Source organism: Somniosus microcephalus, chromosome 2, assembly GCF_052327205.1.
Source record: "Somniosus microcephalus isolate GS21.2 chromosome 2, FLI_Smic_1.0, whole genome shotgun sequence".
NCBI classification, from domain to species: domain Eukaryota; kingdom Metazoa; phylum Chordata; class Chondrichthyes; order Squaliformes; family Somniosidae; genus Somniosus; species Somniosus microcephalus.
In genome coordinates this window covers 18,252,930-18,271,663 of record NC_140988.1, presented here as the reverse complement: position 1 = coordinate 18,271,663, position 18,734 = coordinate 18,252,930, and the positions used below count along the sequence as shown (strand labels likewise).

The window sequence follows — 18,734 nt, the reverse complement described above, 5'->3', positions numbered from 1 at the left end:
GGCTGATCAGCTAACTCAGTACAGACAGGTATAGAACCTAGAACATGATGGGACATGCTACTTCACCAACTGAGACATCAGGAGAACTTCCTAGTATTTGTTTTTAAAAAGGGCCCTGTGCACCCAAACGTTCACTTCCCCCATCACTCTGAAAACATCTGCCAGTAGGGTAATGAAAATGGCATGTGCTAAATTGTCTTTACCCCTGCCTATGCAGAAAGACCTGGCTTTCACCCAAGGACCTGTTTCATGGCGTAGTGACATGGAACATCACCTACTTCCGTGACCAGGTTATGTCTTACTGGTTCGATTTCTCACTCTAGTGTAAGCATCAGAATTAATGAAAAATATTTACAATAAAATAACTAGATGAAGCTGTCCATGCCCACATGAAGCAAGATCTGGACAACATCCAGGCTCGGGCTGATAAGTGGCAAGTATAGAAACATAGGAGCAGGAGTAGGCCATTCGGCCCCTCGAGCCTGCTCCGCCATTCAATGCGATCATGGCTGATCATCCAAATTCAGTACCCGGTCCCTGCTTTCTCCTCATACCCCTTGATCCCTTTAGCCTCGAGAAATATATCCAACTCCTTCTTGAATATATCCAAGTCAGTACCTTGCCCCCAATCCCATGTGCCTTAACTTTACACGCTAATCTCTTATGCGGAACCTTATCGAAAGCCTTCTGAAAGTCCAAATACACCACATCCACTGGTTCTCCCTTATCTATTTTACCAGTTACATCCTCAAAAAATTCCAGTAGATTAGTCAAGCATGATTTACCCTTTGTATCATTTGTACCACACAAGTGCCAGGCTATGACCATCTCCAACAAGAGTGAGTCTAACCACCTCCCCATGACATTTAATAGCATTACTATCATGGAAGCTCCCACTACCATCAACATCCTCGCCATTGACCAGAAATTCAACTGGACCAACCACATAAATGCTGTGTCTGTTAGAGTAGGTCAGATGCTGAATATTTTACAGCGAGTTGTTTACCGCCTGACTCCCCAAAGACTCTCCACCACCTACAAGATACAAGTCAGGTGTGTGATGGACTACTCTCCACTTGCTTGGATGAGTGCAGCTCCAACAACACTCAAAACTTGACACGATCCAGGACAAAGCAGCCCGCTTGATCGGCAACCCAGCCAGTAGTTTAAAACATCCACTCCCTCCACCACCGGCGCACCGTGGCTGCAGTGTGAACCATCTACAGGATACACTGCAGCAACTCGCCAAAACTTCTTTGGCAGCACCTCCCAAACCCACGACCTCCACCACCTAGAAGGACAAGGGCATCAGGTGCATGGGAACACCATCACCTCCAAGGTCACACACAATGCTGACTTGGACATATATCACCACTCCTTCATTGTTGCTGGGTCAAAATCAGCACTGTGGGAGCACCTTCACCACACAGATTGCAGCGGTTCAAGGAGAAAGCCCACAACCACCTTAAGGGCATCTGGGGATGGGCAATAAATGCTGGCCTTGCCAGCGACACCCATAAGAGAGAATAGCTCAATGGGCAAATGTACTGCATTGTGCAATACTGAACAATATAGGCCAGGCTGATGTCCAGTGACTGTTGTTGGAAAGTTGTGGAAGTAAATGGGAACATGACCAGACCTGGCTGTGATGCTCCCTGAAGATGAATAGCCAACCAATATTCATGGTGCAAGCTCACATGAAAGGTATGGTCATTTGGATAAAGTATTTGTGGGTGGGCGGGGGAGTGGTAGCGTGGAGCAGAAAAAGAGAGGATGGCAGGGGAAAAGGCAACTACTGCCCTTGGAACTGTATCTCAGCATGAGTGATGAACTTCTGACATTAGTAATGTAAGGAAACCATTATGTATTGTGTGTTCTCCTCCCACCTGTGGTGGTGCTGTCACAGCAGATAAATGGTTGGGTGTTCTCTTGGTTAAGTTTAGCTCTCTTTGTTCGGAACTTTCCAGAACTTCCTTTCCTTCCTGAATAAAAGCACTTCATGTTTGAATCTCTGAGTTCGGAGTCCTAAATTGTGTCTAGGTAGAAAGGTACCTGTTAGATCCGTGTGTTAATGAAGACACGGAATGCAGGAGTTGATTTAACAAGTGTTTACTGAACAAAGTCTGGAGGTGAACTAATGACACAAGACGCTATACAGGCTTATATACCCGAGTGGTTACTACTGGTACTACAGTATACAGGGGCTTCAAAAACATAGTTCCTCTTAAAGGTACATACACTACAATTCCGACAAAGCAGAAACCAACCTATGGATGAATGACATTTCAACTTGTGGTCAATAAACAGGATATCCTGTGAATGAGATGAACATATCTGCTTTTTCTTTCTATGAACTGCATTTGAACCTGCAACATGAAAGACATGTGCACCTATGAATGGTAGCCTTCTAAATCTATTAAGCCTTATTTTTAGGGTACACTAGCAGCGTGACACATCATTTTATTTTTCTTCTTTGCGAAGGAGGGCCTAAACCCATCGAATTCTTTCCTCCCACTTCTCATTTAGGCCTTGCTGGGCCAGCCAACAACTACCAGTATGGACAGCACGGCCTGTTCCCAGGCCTCCGCCAATGCCACTCTTTAATCAACCACTGTGAGGATTGAAAGGCAAACCATCTCCTGTGGGGAGGGATCTGGCCTGCCCTCCTTCCAGAGCTATTCAGAGGTGGTCAAAAACTCAGTGGCTCCAGAGTTAGCTGGAGCAGTGAAAGGGACATTAAAATTGGCTTCTAGGTTACAGAGCGGTTTTTAAAAAAAAGTCAGCTAATCACTGATGGTGAAGCGAAATAGTTGGGAGTTACTGCAATAAAAGGTTAGTAGATTAGGGAGCGTGGGAACTAGAGACAATTACATATTCATCTGCTGGCTGGAGGTGGACAGCAAGACTGTAAATAACGCATTCTTTACTGTTTCTAATGTACTGTGGGTGGCCACCAACTGAAATCTACAAATGTTGAAAAAGATTTTTAAAAAGCACCGAAAGACCCCATCCCAACTGTCTGTGGGTTTGTGGTGACAGACAGAGAACACCGACACTACTGCTCACTGAAAAGGCACAGCAGCAGCTGAGCTCGCTTACCAAGGTATGCAGTGAGGTAAAGACAGAAGGCTGGGGAGGTTTCCCGGGGGCGGGGGGGGGGTGTGCGGGGGAACAGAAGACAGAGTGCCGGAAGAAAGGAAAGAAAAATAGAGGCTTCCGTACTAGCCGAGGATTAAAGCAGTGACAAGGCTTCACTGTGCAACAGACACAGTTTGTCACTTTTAACCATTTAGTGCAAGACAACGCCCCAGCAAGTGGAGACGAGAGTTCTGGGCTGAGCACACTGGGTTGACATCCAGCAGGGTACTTGCATCTGATGGGAGTGAAGTGGTTCCTGTAGTGTATGTGCCTTTAAGAGCCCCATGTGTACTGTAATGCCGGTAACGGCCACTCGGGCTATATAAGCCTGAGTATTGTGTTGTATCCGTTAGTTCCCCTCCAGACTTTGTTTAGTAAACACCTATCAAACCAACTCCTGTCTTCAGTGTCTCTATCAACACACCGACGCAACAGTTCCCCTCTCCCCAATGAGCAGGGGGACCAGAGCTCTAGGCCTCGATTTTCATTGAGCCGTGAAGTCGGGATTGGAGGCGTGTGGGGGGTTAAATTCCCGAAATCGGGGGTCCCGACCCCATGCCAATTTCAAAGGAGGCGGGTACCTGCCCCCCCCCCCCCCATCAATGGCAGGAAGGGATTAACAGGTAGTTAACAGACAGTTTTTAGCCTAATCCCTATTTTTAAGCTTGAACTGTGGGAATCCCGACTGCTCCAAACCATGCCAAGTTGGAGGAGTCGGGCCGTCGGGTTGAAGGGGTCGAGATGTCGGTGTTCAGGTGAGTGATGTGTGCATGAGTGCAAAGGTAAGTGTGTTTGGTGTGTCTAAAGTGATTAAAGAAGTGTAAATGTCCTTTTCTTATCTTTTCAGCCTTCCTTCCTTTAGGTTCGGGGAGTCCCTCATCTCACCGGCACAGAAAGCAGAATGGCTGCGATTTGTCAAAAGTGACAGCTTTCTGTGCAGGAGAGATTTCTAACTGAGTCTGTGGAGAAGGACTCATGTTAGAAGTAAGACTGTCAGTGTTTGACAGCTTCAAACAGCTGTGAAACGCTGATATTTCATCTGTCAAAACGTCTTGACAGATGAAATTTCAGTCTGTGACGTCACCTGTTGCCGGGTGGCCCTTAATTGGCCTGCTGGGTGGGCTCAACAAGGTCAATCAAGTTAAAATCGCGTGGATTGGCCGCATCTCGATGGAGGTGGGACTACAACCCCGAAAGTTGTAGTCCCGCCTCCTTCCCGACTTCTGAATGAAAATCACCCCCCTAGTGTCTAAATATCGAGTTGATATCCAGCGGGATATCAGTCTGATGGGAGGAAATGTCCTCCTTCCCCATCTTAACCCAACGAGCAGAGACCAGTGTTTTGGTCTCTAAATACTGGGTTGATGCGAGTCAGGCTAATGGTCCGACACTTAAAAAGGGACTTTTGTTACACAAACAACTCGGAGCACAATCTGCTGGATGTAAAAAGCAGTGGAAGAAATGGGTTGCCTCGTGTGCTACCAGGCACGGAAGTGGATGAATTGCCAGACAGTGACACCAGGGCATGGTTGACTTCTGACAAAACCTGGTCAAGGATTTGCCAAATTTAACAGCTCTGCAGAACACAGTTCTGGAATTGCTAAGTAGCAATAATTACAATAAACCTCAAAAGAAACAATACATTAAACAAAGATTACGACTAGATTGCATCCCAACGGGCCTTTGAGCGAGAGAGAGAGGGGTTGCAAAGAGGAAGGAAGAGACTTTTTTTTTTCCCCCCCACTCACTGAAGGAACTATTTGTAGTAAACGGACTAACCACACGGTCCCGGGCAGCTCCACTCGATATAGTCATCAGAACTGCCAAAAGAAACATATAAATCACATCTGTGTCCTCAAGGCAAGATCAAACCACAATCCAGAAGAGATTAATTTAATGAATTATATTTTATACAGTGGCTGAGCTATACAATCCCACATCCCAGGAACAGGGTTTGGGCTTAGTTCTGTGCCCCACCCCACCGCTGGAGACTTGCACTCGATTTTAACCTTGGTGTCTTTCTGCTGTGGACTTTGCTCTTTTACCAGGTTCTTACAATAGAGGGAATTGGCATAAGGACAGAAAACAGCCACCACAAACCCACACACAGTTGGGATGGGGTCTTTCGGTGCTTTTAAAAAACCTTTTTCTATTTGAAGATTTCAGTTGGTGGCCACCCACAGTATGTTAGAAACAGTAAAGAATGCGCTATTTACAGTCTTGCTGTCCACCTTCAGCCAGCAGGTGAATATGTAATTGTCTCTAGTTCCCACGCTCTCTAATCCGCTAACCTTTCATTGCAGTAACTCCCAACTAGTTCTCTTCATCAGTGATCAGCTGAAATATGGAAACGTGGAACATGCTTCCCAAAAAGCTGTGGATTCTGGGTTAATTGAAATTTTCAAGACTGAGTGATGATTACCCAACAAAAAACTAAGGGATATGGAGCAAAGGCAGGTAAATGGAGTAGAGGTACAGATCAGCCCTGATCTGATTGAATGCTGGAACAGGCTTGAGGGGCTGAATAGCCTCCTCCTGTTCCAATGTTGCTATGTTCCTATGTCAAGATGGAACCTGAACATTGAATGGTAACCTGTCTCACCAATAGCAAGCCAGGTTAAGAACATAAGAAATAGAAGCAGTAGTAAGCCATAGGGCCCATTCAGTAAGATCATGGCTGAACTTCTACATCAACTCCACTTTCCTGCCCTATCCCCATATCCCTCGAGTCCTTTAGTGCACAAAAATCTATCGATCTCTGTCTTGAATATACTCAACGACAGAGCATCCACAGCCCTCTGGGGTAGAGAATTTCAAAGATTCACCACCCTCCGAGTGAAAAAATTCCTCCTCATCTCAGTCCTAGATGGCCGACCCCTTATCCTGAGACCATGACACCTGGTTCTAGACTCTCCAGCCAGGGGAAACAGCCTCTCAGCATCTACCTTGTCAAGCCCTCGAAGAATTTTATATGTTTCAATGAGACACCTCTCATTCTTCTAAACTCCAGAGAGTATAGGCCCGTTCTACTCAATCTCTCCCCATAGGAGAGTCCTCTCATCCCAGGAATCAATCTAGTTTAACCTACATACTCACCACTCAAATCTGCAGAGCACACAACGGCACAGACTCACACAGCTAGCCACACTATAATTGTTGTCTTCAAATAAATGCAGTCCTACCTAAATGCACAGACCAAGAAAGTTTGAGGTGCATTGGTCAAATCTCTGCTGTAGGAAGAGGACAAGCAGAGTGTGGGGGAAGGAATTGTGCCAGAGCGGCTGCTCTGGTTGAAATATATATCTATAGAGACATATAGCAATAGATGTGTGTGTTGGGGTGGGGGGAAGAGACAGGATTGGGCTGTTGTGTGATGCCCTCCATAGTTCAATAGCTCAACATTTGTCTGGGCTTACACATCAATAGTGGGTACATGGGTAATGTTTCCTCAAGGCAGGACTCAACATCTTCAGAAGAGGGGAGAAAATGGGAAGAAAAAAAAAAACAGTATCTATTTTCAGTCAATTTTTCCGCTCCAATGGAATTTTGTCCGATTTTAAAAGGATCAACAAGTTGCTTTTATCCAACGCTCCTCACATGCAGGAAGATGTCTCTGAGAACTCAACTATTAGGAGGAAAGGGATATGGTGAAGAAAAATGGAGGGGCTAGAACTGGGAACTGAAGGCACAGTCGAAGAGCAGAGCATCGAGAAGGCTTTTGAAAGTGGGAAGGGAGAGTGTTGCAGCTGAAGGAACAAGCAGTTGAGCAGAGTATAGTGTAAGAGGAGCAGAGGAATGTTGGCTGGGACACAGAGAACTCTACTGTTCTTCTTCACATAATGCCGTGGGATCTTTTACAGCCAACTGAACAAGTAGACAAGGCCACATTTTTAACAGCTCATCCAAAAAACGGCACTTCTGACAATGCAGCGCTACCTCCGTAATGCACTGAATTGCTCATGTCCTGGCATGAACTCGCGACCTTCTGACCCAGAGGCAAGAGTGCTACCAACTGAGTAAAACTCTAGACACTTATGCATCTCGTGTTCAGCCCCGACTTACTGACACATACACAAACACGCAGAATATTTGATCATCTCATTCCGTAATTACTCCTGTAACCTTCGACCTCATTCCCAACCAGAAACAGGTCAAGTTCTGATGAAAGGTCATTAACCTGAAATGTTAACGCCACCTTTCAGATTTGAGCACATTCTATGTGGGAAATCAGGGACACTTCCTGTGTCCCTGACGACCATGTGCGCGGGAAGTGTCTCCAGCCGGAGCTGAGCGGCGGACCTGCGAGAGGCACAGAGTCAGCGAGAGGAGGATAAAAAAGCGCGGAGAGGAGGCCCGGGGCCAGAGCTGAGCGGCGGACCTGAGAGAGGCAGAGTCTGTGAGAGGGGAGAGAGAAGTAAATAGTAATCGAAGTGTGACGTCACCAGAAAGCAGGTAAGCGATTGGTTGGTGAGTATTTCTCTCTTTCTCGCTTTTTTCCAAACTTAATTTTTGTGGTTTATAGTTTCTAGGGTCTCTGTTGTGTAGCGGGAAGTGCTGGAAAGCAAGGGCCCTTGAGTATATCATTTAATTGTAGTGTAATTGATTTGATTTAATTTAATTTGAATTAATTAAAGGGTAAGTCATAGCAGCACAGCTCAGCCCCATGGCATGCTCCTCCTGCACTATGTGGGAAATCAGGGACACTTCCTGTGTCCCTGACGACCGTGTGTGGGAATTGTATCCAGCTGCAGCTACTGACAGACTGCATTGCGGTGCTGGAGCTGCGAATGGATACATACTGGAGCATTCGCGATGCTGAGCACATTGTGGATAGCACATTTAGGGAGTTGGTCACACCGCAGGTAAAGGCTACACAGGCAGGAAGGGAATGGGTGACCACCAGGCAGAGTAGTAGGCGTAGGCAGGTAGGGCAGGGGTCCCCTGTGGCTATCCCCCTTTCAAACAGATATACCACTTTGGATATTGTTGAGGGGGATGACTTATCGGGGGAAGGCAGCAGTAGCCAACTTCCTGGCACCATGGGTGGTCCTGCTGCACAGGATGGGAGGAAAAAGAGCGGGCGAGCTATAGTGATAGGGGATTCTATTGTAAGGGGAATAGATAGGCGTTTCTGCGGTTGCAAACGAGACTCCCTGGTGCAAGGGTCAAGGATGTCTCAGGGCGGCTGCAGGGCATTCTGGAGGGGGAGGGTGAACAGCCAGTTGTCGTGGTGCATATAGGTACCAACGATATAGGTAAAAAACAGGATAGGTCCTAAAAGCTGAATATAGGGAGTTAGGAGGTAAATTTAAAAATGGGACCTCAAAAAGGTAGTAATCTCAGGATTGCTACCAGTGCCACGTGCTAGTCAGAGTAGAAATAGAAGGATATTTCAGATGAATACGTGGCTAGAGGAATGGTGCAAGGGGGAGGGATTCAAATTCCTGGGACATTGGAACCGGTTCTGGGGGAGGTGAGACCAGTACAAACTGGACGGTTTGCACCTGGGCGGGACTGGGACCGATGTCCTAGGGGGGAGTGTTTGCTAGTGCTGTTGGGGAGGGTTTAAACTAAAATGGCAGGGGTTTGGGAACCTGTGCAGGGAGACAGAGGAAAGGGAAGCAAGGATACAAACACAAGACAGGAAGGAGAAAAGCAAAAGTGGGAAGGCAGAGAAATCAAGGGTGTAAATCAAACAGGGCTACAGTAAATAATAATTCTAAAAGGACTAAGAGTGTTAAAAAATCAAGCCTGAAGGCTTTGTGTCTTAATGCGAGGAGCATTCGTAATAAGGTGGATGAATTAGCTGTGCAAATAGATGTAAATGGATATGATATAATTGGGATTACGGAGACATGGCTCCAGGATGACCAAGACTGGGAATTCAACATCCAGGGGTATTCAATATTCAGGAAGGACAGGAAAAAAGGAAAAGGAGGTGGGGTAGCATTGCTGGTTAAAGAGGAGATTAACACAATAGTAAGGAAGGATATTAGCTCTGATGATGTGGAATCTGTATGGGCAAAGCTGAGAAATACCAAGGGGCAGAAAACATTAGTGGGAGTTGTATACAGACCCCCCATTAAACGGGAAATTAGAGACGTATGCAATAAGGGCACTGCAGTTATCATGGGTGACTTTAATCTATATATAGATTGGGCTAACCAAATTAGTAACAATACTGTGGAGGAGGAATTCCTAGAGTGTATACGGGATGGTTTCCTGGACCAATATGTCGAGGACACAAATAACCTCCCAGAGATGTCAGGGAGCATAGGGTCTAATGAGAGGGAGGAATTGAATGAAATCAGTATTTGTAGGGAAATGGTGTTAGGGAAATTGACGGGATTGAAGGCCGATAAATCCCCAGGGCCTGATAATCTACATCCTAGGGTACTTAAGGAAGTGGCCCTAGAAATAGTAGATGCATTGCTGGTCATCTTCCAACATTCTATAGACTCTGGAACAGTTCCCATGGATTGGAGGATAGCTAATGTAACCCCACTATTTAAAAAAGGTGGTAGAGCGAAAACGGGGAATTATAGACCGGCAAGTATGACATTGCACTGATTGATGCCCATTATTTAACGAGAGAGAGAGAGAGAGAGAGAGAGAGAGAGAGAGAGAGAGAGTAATGATAGGGTTAGATGAAGCAGGGAGAGAGGAGGCTCGTATGAAAGAAAGACAGACTTGCATTTATATAGCGCCTTTCACGACCACCTCAAAGTGCTTTACTGCCAATGAAGTACTTTTGGCATGTAGTCACTGTTGTAATGTAGGAAACGCGGCAGCCAATTTGCGCACAGCAAGCTCCCACAAACAGCAATGTGATAATGACCAGATAATCTGTTTTTGTTATGTTGATTGAGGGATAAATATTGGCCAGGACACCGGGGGACAACTCCCCTGCTCGTCTTCGAAATAGTGCCATGGGATTTTTACGTCCACCTGAGAGCAGACGGGGCCTCGCACACTCCCTCAGCCTAGCTTTATGCGCTCAAGTCTCTGGAGTGGGTCTTGAACCCACGACCTTCTGACTCAGAGGCGAGGGTGCTACCTACTGCGGACAGTGGAGCATGAACACCAGCTCAGAGTAGTTGGGCTAATGGCCTGTTTCTGTGCTGTAAAAATCTATGTACTTCGATGTAATATTCAGCTAGCGTATTCTGAGAGATACACTTCAACAGTCAGAGGTGCTGTTTTTCGGATGGGATGCGAAACCTAGGCCTTGCCTGCATGTTCAGGCTTTTAGATTTAAAAAAGGAATACACTTTGAACACAATGCTACGTTTGCCAAACAAAATACAATGTTGGAACAATTTCTTTAAAAAAAAGAGCTGGCAGGGAGCAGGGACTGAAGCAATCAATTTCTCCTGTCTTGCTGCTGCACCCATCTGTGACGATTTGCCTTATAACCAGTCCATTGCCGATTGCACTAGCAATGTGTATTTAAAATCATACATAATCTCATTCAACGGGTGAATGGCAGGATTTTCAGTGCTCTGCAGATCAGGCAGAATTATACAAGACCGCTCAGAACCCGGTTACACCCAGATCTGGGAACAGTTACAACATAACCGAAACCAGAGGACTTTGAACCAGGTCAATGCACAACATTTGGCATAATTGCAGCAATATCTTGTGCATCACACCAACAGTAGATTATGCAGTACAATCCTATCTGTCTCGGTATTACAGATGCTTCTGTAGGTAGGGTGCAGTTCTGCACTGTGTGTAGCTGTGCAGTTTAAAAAAAATAGCTTTTAGGAAAGAAATTCAGGGGCCCATTCAGTTCTATTGATCAAGTGAAGCTGACTGTTCCTTCTGTTCTTTTCAATCACTCACTCATTAGCAGGGGTATGCTTGAATGTGCTGTTGCCTCCCAAATCCGTGCCCATCTTTCCCAGAACACCATGTTTGAATCCCTCCAATCAGGTTTCCGCTCCTGCCACAGTACCGAAACATCTCTTATCAAATTCACAAATTACATCCTCTGACTGTGACAAAGGTAAACTATCCCTCCTCGTCCTTCTCGACCTGTCTGCAGCCTTTGACATGGTTGACCACTCCATCCTTCAATGCCTCTCCACCGTCATCCAGCTGGGTGGGACTGCACTGGCCTGGTTCCATTCTTATCTATCTAATCGTAGTTAGAGAATCACCTGCAATGGTTTCTCTTCCCGCTCCCGCATCGTTACCTCTGGTGTCCCCCGAGGATCTATCCTTGGTCCCCTCCTATTTCTCATCTACATGCTGCCCCTCGGCGACATCATCCGAAAACACAGCATCAGTTTCCACATGTACGCTGACGACACCCAGCTCTACCTTACCACCACTTCTCTCGACCCCCTCCTCTGTCTCTACATTGTCACACTGCTGGTCTGACATCAGGTACTGGATGAGCAAAAATTTCCTCCAACTAAATATTGGGAAGAGCAAAGCTATTGTCTTCAGTCCCCGCCAGTAATTCCATTCCCTAGCAACAGACTCCATCCCTCTCCCCAACATCTGTCTGAGGCTGAACCACACTGCTCGCAACCTTGGTGTCATATTTGACCCTGAAATGAGTTTCCGACCACATATCCGCAGCATAACTAAGACCGTCTATTTCCACCTATGTAACATCACCCGTCTCCACCCTTACCTCAGCTCATCCGCGCCTTTGTTACCTCTAGACTTGACTATTCCAACGCACTCTTGGCTGGCCTCCCACATTCTCTACCCTACGTAAACTTGAGGTCATCCAAAACTCGGCTACCCGTGTCCTAACTCGCACCAAGTCCCGTTCACCCATCACCCCTGTGCTCGCTGGCCTACATTGGCTCCCGGTTAAGCAAGGCCTCGACTTCAAAATTTTCATCCTTGTTTTCAAATCCCTCGATGGCCTCGCCCCTCCCTATCTCTAATCTCCTTCAGCCCCACAAACCCCCTCCCCACCACCGAGATATCTGCGCTCCTCCAATTCTGCCCTCGAGCATCCCTGATTATAATCGCTCAAACATTGGTGGCCGTGCCTTCTGTTGCCTAGGCCCTAAGCTCTGGAATTCCCTGCCTAAACCTCTCTGCCTCCCTACCTCTCTTTCCTCCTTTAAGACACTCCTTAAAACCTACCTCTTTGACCAAGCTTTTGGTCACCTGCCCTAATTTCTCCTTATGTGGCTCGGTGTCAAATTTTGTGTCTTATAACACTCCTGTGAAGCGCTTTGGGACGTTTTACTACATTAAAAGGCACTATATAGATACAAGTTGTTGTTGTTACAAATCCAAATACTTGTCAATAGTGCACCTCTCGCATGCAGCAGAACCTATTTCCCATTCACCCAAGGAAAGAAACAATTGGCATTTACACAATACCTTTCAGGACCTCAGGACTTCCTTAGTGCTTCACAGTCAATTAAGTACTTTTGAAGTATAATCACTGCTGTAATGTAGGAAAGGCAGCAGCCAATTTGCACACAGCAAAGTCACACAAACAGCAATGAGATAATGACCAGATAATCTGTTTTTAGTTGTTGATTCAATGATAAATGTTGGGCAGGACACAGATAGAACTCCCTGCTCTTCTTCTAAAAAGCACCATGGAATCTTTTACATCCCTGAAAAGGTGAGCGGTTTAACGCCTCGTCCGAAAGAAGGCACCTCCGACAGTGCAGCAGTCCCTCAGTACTGCACTGAAGTGTCAATCTAGATTACATGCTCAATTCTTGAGTGGGGCTCGAACCCACGACTTTTCGACTCTGAGGCAAGTGTGCTGCCACCGAGTCATGGCTGACACCATTAAAAAAGTGAGAGCAGGGAAGTTCTGTGTCCTAGCCAACTTTTAAATGAGCCACCTGTCCGATTCCAGACAGGAAGGGAGAAAAAGTGAGCAGCAATTAAGAGGAGATACCTGAAAAATATAATTGCTACTAAGCTAACTGGTTTCATAAAACATAATTTCCTCATTCAACTACAAAGCCACTCTACACCATCACCCATTAAGACCCAAGTCATTTGCGGATACAGATTCATGTTTGGGGGGAAAAGCATCACTGCAGTTTACAGATAACCTGTAGAACTCCAAATTGAGTCAGAACATTTCTTTGACAACTAGTAATAATCAAAGTAGGTTTGTTCCAATTGCTCCAAAACCTGCGTAAATCTGTCGGGGGAAATTCTTAGTATTGAATACCTGCGAATTGCAGGCATCGATGACAGTTTCTGTTTGCAATAGCTCCAATGCAAATTCTTGAACAAGGCACTTTGTGTCCGCTAGGCTCAGTTGGTTGCAATCTTGCCTGTATGTGGTCATGGGTTCAAGTCCTGCTCCAGAGACTGGAGCAGATCATCTCGGCTGACAGTTCAGTGCTGTAGTGAGGGAGTTGTCAGAGGTGCCGTCTTTCAGATACAATGTTAAACTGAGGCCCCATCTGCCTATTAAAGTGGATATAAAAGATCCCACAATGCTATGTGAAGAGGAGCTCCCATTGTCACGACCAATAATCCTCCCTCAGCCAACTCCATGCAAAATAGATCAACAACTTGTATTTACATAGTGCCTTTAACATAGTAAAACGCCCCAAGGCACTTTACAGGAGTGTTACCAAACATTTGACACCGAGCCACATGAGATATTAGGACAGGTGGGAGGTAGGTTTTAAGGAGCGTTTTACAGGAGGAAAGAGGGGTTTAGGGAGGGAATTCCAGCACTTAAGGCCTAGGTAGCTGAAGGCTCGGCCGCCATTGGTGGAGCATAACCGGTTATTATTCTCACTTGCCCTTTGTGGGACTTGGCTATGTGCTTATTGGCTGCCGCCTTTGCCCGCGACTAACATTCACAAGCAACTCATTGGTTGTGAAGCACTTTGGGACGTCCCAAGGATGTGATCAGATGCTACATCATATCCTCAATTCTTTCTTGAAATCAAGTGTGGTTTCTAAAGTGCCAGTGCTTTCAAAAATGCTTCTACTGTATCTGTAAATCACAACTGTGACAGACAAATCCTGCAAATCAAGCTGCACGGGGTTGAGGAAAGGATCTGTTTACAATATCTGCATCGTCACACTTATCAAAACTAGGTCATTGTACATTTGAACAACGCCTAATAAACTAGAGGGAGGAAGAAACAAAAGACAAAGTGTATGACTGATAGAGATCAGCCTATAGTATTTCATGAACTACCCTGGCTTACTAAGAATTACTATTTGGAACAACTCCAGCCATTTATGTTGTGTTCAGCAAAGGCTCACCTAGAGAAAGGGAGTTTTCTAGACCCCCCCCCCCTTCTCGTCAGGCCACTGGTACAGTCAGCAGTTAAGCCCACCTGCACAAACCAGTGAGACGGCTTTCCAGTCATGGTCTCCAATCATTGGGGGAGGGGAAGGTACAACAACAACCAGAAACAGAATCACAGAGCACAACACTAGAGCAACAACCCAGACAGACCAGAAGATGCAACACATGCCCTTATACCTCCCCCCTTCCCACTGTCCAGGGCTCCAAACACCCCTTCCAGGTGAAACAACGATTTACTTGTACTTCTTGCAATCTAGTATACTGTGTTCGCTGCTCACGATGAGGTCTCCTCTACATTGGGGAGACCAAATGCAGATTGGATGACCGCTTTGCGGAACACCTCCGTTCAGTCCATAAGGGTGACCCCGAGCTTCCGGTCGCCTGTCACTTTAATTCTCCGCTCCATTCCCACTTGGACCTCACCGTCCTCTTGCATTGTTCCACGGAAGCTCAGCGTAAGCTCGAGGAACAGCACCTCATCTTCCGATTAGGCACTTTACAGTCTTCTGGACTCAACATAGAGTTCAACAATTTCAGATCATAACCTCGGCCCCTATCATATATATATTTTTATCCACACTTTTTGTTTGTGCCTTTTGTTCTTCTCTCCCACATGGCAGCTGTCTTTCATTCTGCCAGCACAATTTACACTTCATCTAGAGCCATCCTTTGTTTCTTAACCTGTCCCATTACCTTGAATATCTCAATGTCTTGTTAATTCTCCTGCCTTCTATCCTATCACAGACCTTTCCTTTTGTTCTTTCATCCCCTCCCCCATTTCCCAGCCCCTAAACTTGCTTTCAAATCTGTTCCATTTCCTGCTTTTTTCCAGTTCTGACGAAAGGTCATCGACCCGAAACGTTAACTCTGTTTCTCTCTTCACAGATGCTGCCTGACCTGCTGAGTGTCTCCAGCATTTTCTGTTTTTATTTCAGATTTCCAGCATCTGCAGTATTTTCTTTTTGTATTAGACCAGATTTTCTGTTCCAGTCTTGAGGAATTCAAGCCACAATTTTAAGTGGGGTATCTTCCAGAGAGTGAGCTTGGAGGAGCTCTGCAATACAACTATTAGATCATTCATCCATCCCCTGACTTTATGTCTACATAACCCAAACATGGTCAACGTTTAACACCCAAAATGTTGAGACATTTGCTCAGGCGCCTGTTTTCTGCAATAAAGCTTTTCCAATCCTACTCACAGTTTCTATCAAAACTCCAACCCAGACAAGTTACTCGCTGCCTCCTCAGAACCTCAACCCCCTTGGTTTTACACTGCATTGAGAACCGTAACTTTAAGAGAGAACATACATTCATACAGCACCTTTCGTGACCTCGCCATCCCAAAATGCTTCACAGCCAATGAAGTACTTTTTGAAGTGTAGTCACTGTTGTAATGGAGGCAAATCCAGCAGTCAATTTGCACACAGCAAGGTCCCACAAACAGCAATATGATAATGACCAGATAATTTGCTTTTAGTGATGTTGGTTGAGGGATAAATATTTGCCAGGACACCGGGTAGAACGCCTCCGCTCTTCTACCATTCAGATTTTTTACACACACTTGGAGGGGGCAGACAGAGCCTTGGTCTAACATCTCATCGAAAAGACAGCACCTCGGACAGTGCTGCACTCCCTCAGTACTGCACTGGACTGTGAGACTAGATAATTGTGCTCAAGTCTCTGGAGTGCGACTTGAACCCACAGTCTCTGACCCAGAGTGAAATAAACCCCAAGTATGCCTCAGATTATGATCAGTAAGATTGGTGTGTAATTATCCTGGTTTTGCATATAATTTAAAACTTAATTTTTAACCTCTATTGTCTATACACGTCCTTTAAATTATAAAGGACTGCTTGACCTCTGGACGTGCTCCTGGCTCCACATACCTTATCTAATCAATGGGCTGCAGAACAAACTATTCGGTAGTTAAATAGGTGCTTCTACCTGCCCATTCCCACTACACTCCACTTTGTACTGAGAGAAAAAAAGATTTGCATTTATATATTGCCTTTCACGACCACTGGACGTCCCAAAGCACATTTCAGCCAGTTTTGAAGTGGAGTCACTGTTGTAATGTGGGAAACGCGGCAGCCAATTTTCACACAGCAAGCTCCCACAAACAGCAATGTGATAATGACCAGATAATCTGTTTTAGTGGTGATGTTGATTGAGGGATAAATATTGGCTAGAACAAACCCGGTGCTTAGATACCAATAGAAAGATGGTAAATAATGAGAAACAAGGATTAGTTACACGTCAGCGACAGAACTAACTGTAGAGGATAAGCAGCAGCAATAAGAAAGGCTCTCTTCTTACCCAGCTTGTATTCAGTCTCTGGGCACGGCGCCTTCACCTTTAACCCGAGCATCAGGTTACCTACAAGTGACTAAAGTGTGTGTTGGAAGGTGGGTCGCCACGTCGCTGTCGTTCAGGAAGTATGGAGCGAGCCTTAGAAACCAGACAAAAAGCACAGAGTTAGTAACACACCGACATCCAGGAATAGCGGAGGAATTACAGTCTAAGTCAACCAAAAATAAACTCAAACGTGGAAAATAAATACACTGCCAGCACTGAATGGGGAGCAGCCAAACTACAGTCACTGGGAGCAAACTCGGCAGGAGCCAGGAGACTCACTCGCCCTCTACATTTACCAGAGAACTTCATTTAAAGTGCGATATAAACCTCTTCCCGTCCCCAGGGCCGCTCATCGAAAATAAACAAGCGTTTTAATTCGAAAACTTCGGTACCCTTTGGTTTAAAAGTGAGAGCTTTACACACGAGCCGACTACAACCACACAACTCTGGACTAACAGGAGACTTTCCCCTCCCACTTCATACCTTATATTTAATTCAGCACTGATTTATGACACAACTGTACAATACGGGACAGCGAGCCTTTTATACTGTCCCCTTAAATCTGAACCCCTTTAAACGGTCCCCTTAAATCTGAACCCCTTTAAACTGCCCCCTTAAATCTGAACCCCTTTAAACGGTCCCCTTAAATCTGAACCCCTTTAAACGGCCCCCTTAAATCTGAACCCCTTTAAACGACCCCCTTAAATCTGAACCCCTTTAAACGGCCCCCTTAAATCTGAACCCCTTTAAACTGTCCCCTTAAATCTGAACCCCTTTAAACGGTCCCCTTAAATCTGAACCCCTTTAAACGGTCCCCTTAAATCTGAACCCCTTTAAACGGTCCCCTTAAATCTGAATCCCTTTAAACTGTCCCCTTAAATCTGAAGCCCTTTAAAACAGGTCCCACTAAATTTGCAGCGAGGGTGTGGAAACCCATGCCCTTTTAACAGACAGTCCCCTCGCTGGAGAACGTCCTCAGGTGCCGCTGGCACTTTCACAAACTCCTTAAGTGCAGAGAAGAAAAGGCCAAAGTAGAGTGAGGAACTTCGCCCAGCCTCTTACCGCAGTTACCGCTCTTGCCCTCTCCTTTTCGCCTCTGCTGGACTGGGAGAAGCTGCTGCCGTGTCCCGGCCACAAGTCATGCGGCTCCGAGTGATGCCCCAAGCTGTCTCCGCCCGCTCTGCGCATGAACCTGCCCTCAACTTACATACATCCCACATGCCTCTCCTTACTATTTAAAAACTCGACATCACTTCTATTTCGCTTTCTCTTTCAGCCTCACAAACGCCATGCTTATATTTTTTTTAACAAAGCACTAACTTATAAATGTAGAAAAAAACTTTTTTCCCCCCTAGAACTTGAAGTGGATGCGAGATTCAGAATAAAATATCTCATGACCAGCTTTCCGTAGCTACTGCATCTGTGGAATAGTATGTTTTAGGTGATTGCGAGGTTAGATTGGTGACCAGACCGCACGGCGGGGTCAGCTCATGTGACCAGACCGCACGGCGGGGTCAGATCGATGACCAGACCGCACGGCGGGGTCAGATCGATGACCAGACCGCACGGCGGGGTCAGCTCGATGACCAGACCGCACGGCGGGGTCAGATCGATGACCAGACCGCACGGCGGGGTGAGAGCGATGACCAGACCGCACTGCAAGGTCAGCTCGATGAGCAGACCGCACGGCGGGGTCAGCTCGATGAGCAGACCGCACGGCGGGGTCAGCTCGATGAGCAGACCGCACTGCGGGGTCAGCTCGATGAGCAGACCGCACGGCGGGGTGAGAGCGATGACCAGACCGCACTGCAAGGTCAGCTCGATGAGCAGACCGCACGGCGGGGTCAGCTCGATGAGCAGACCGCACTGCGGGGTCAGCTCGATGACCAGACCGCACGGTGGGGTCAGATCGATGACCAGACCGCACGGCGGGGTGAGAGCGATGACCAGACCGCACTGCAAGGTC

General features: G+C 46.3%; 1 protein-coding gene across 1 annotated transcript in view; it reads right to left on the bottom strand.

Annotated features, from left to right (window-relative positions):
• The window catches only part of sgms2a (sphingomyelin synthase 2a), a 76,292-nt gene extending 58,333 nt beyond the window's left edge, over positions 1-17,959 (bottom strand). Inside the window, exons 1-2 of the mRNA XM_086007071.1 lie at positions 17,831-17,959; positions 16,730-16,861 (exon numbers count right to left, since the gene is read on the bottom strand). The gene's annotated coding sequence lies outside the window, so the exon portion shown is untranslated. The remainder of the gene's footprint in view (positions 1-16,729; positions 16,862-17,830) is intronic.
• Positions 17,960-18,734: the final 775 nt, after the last annotated feature.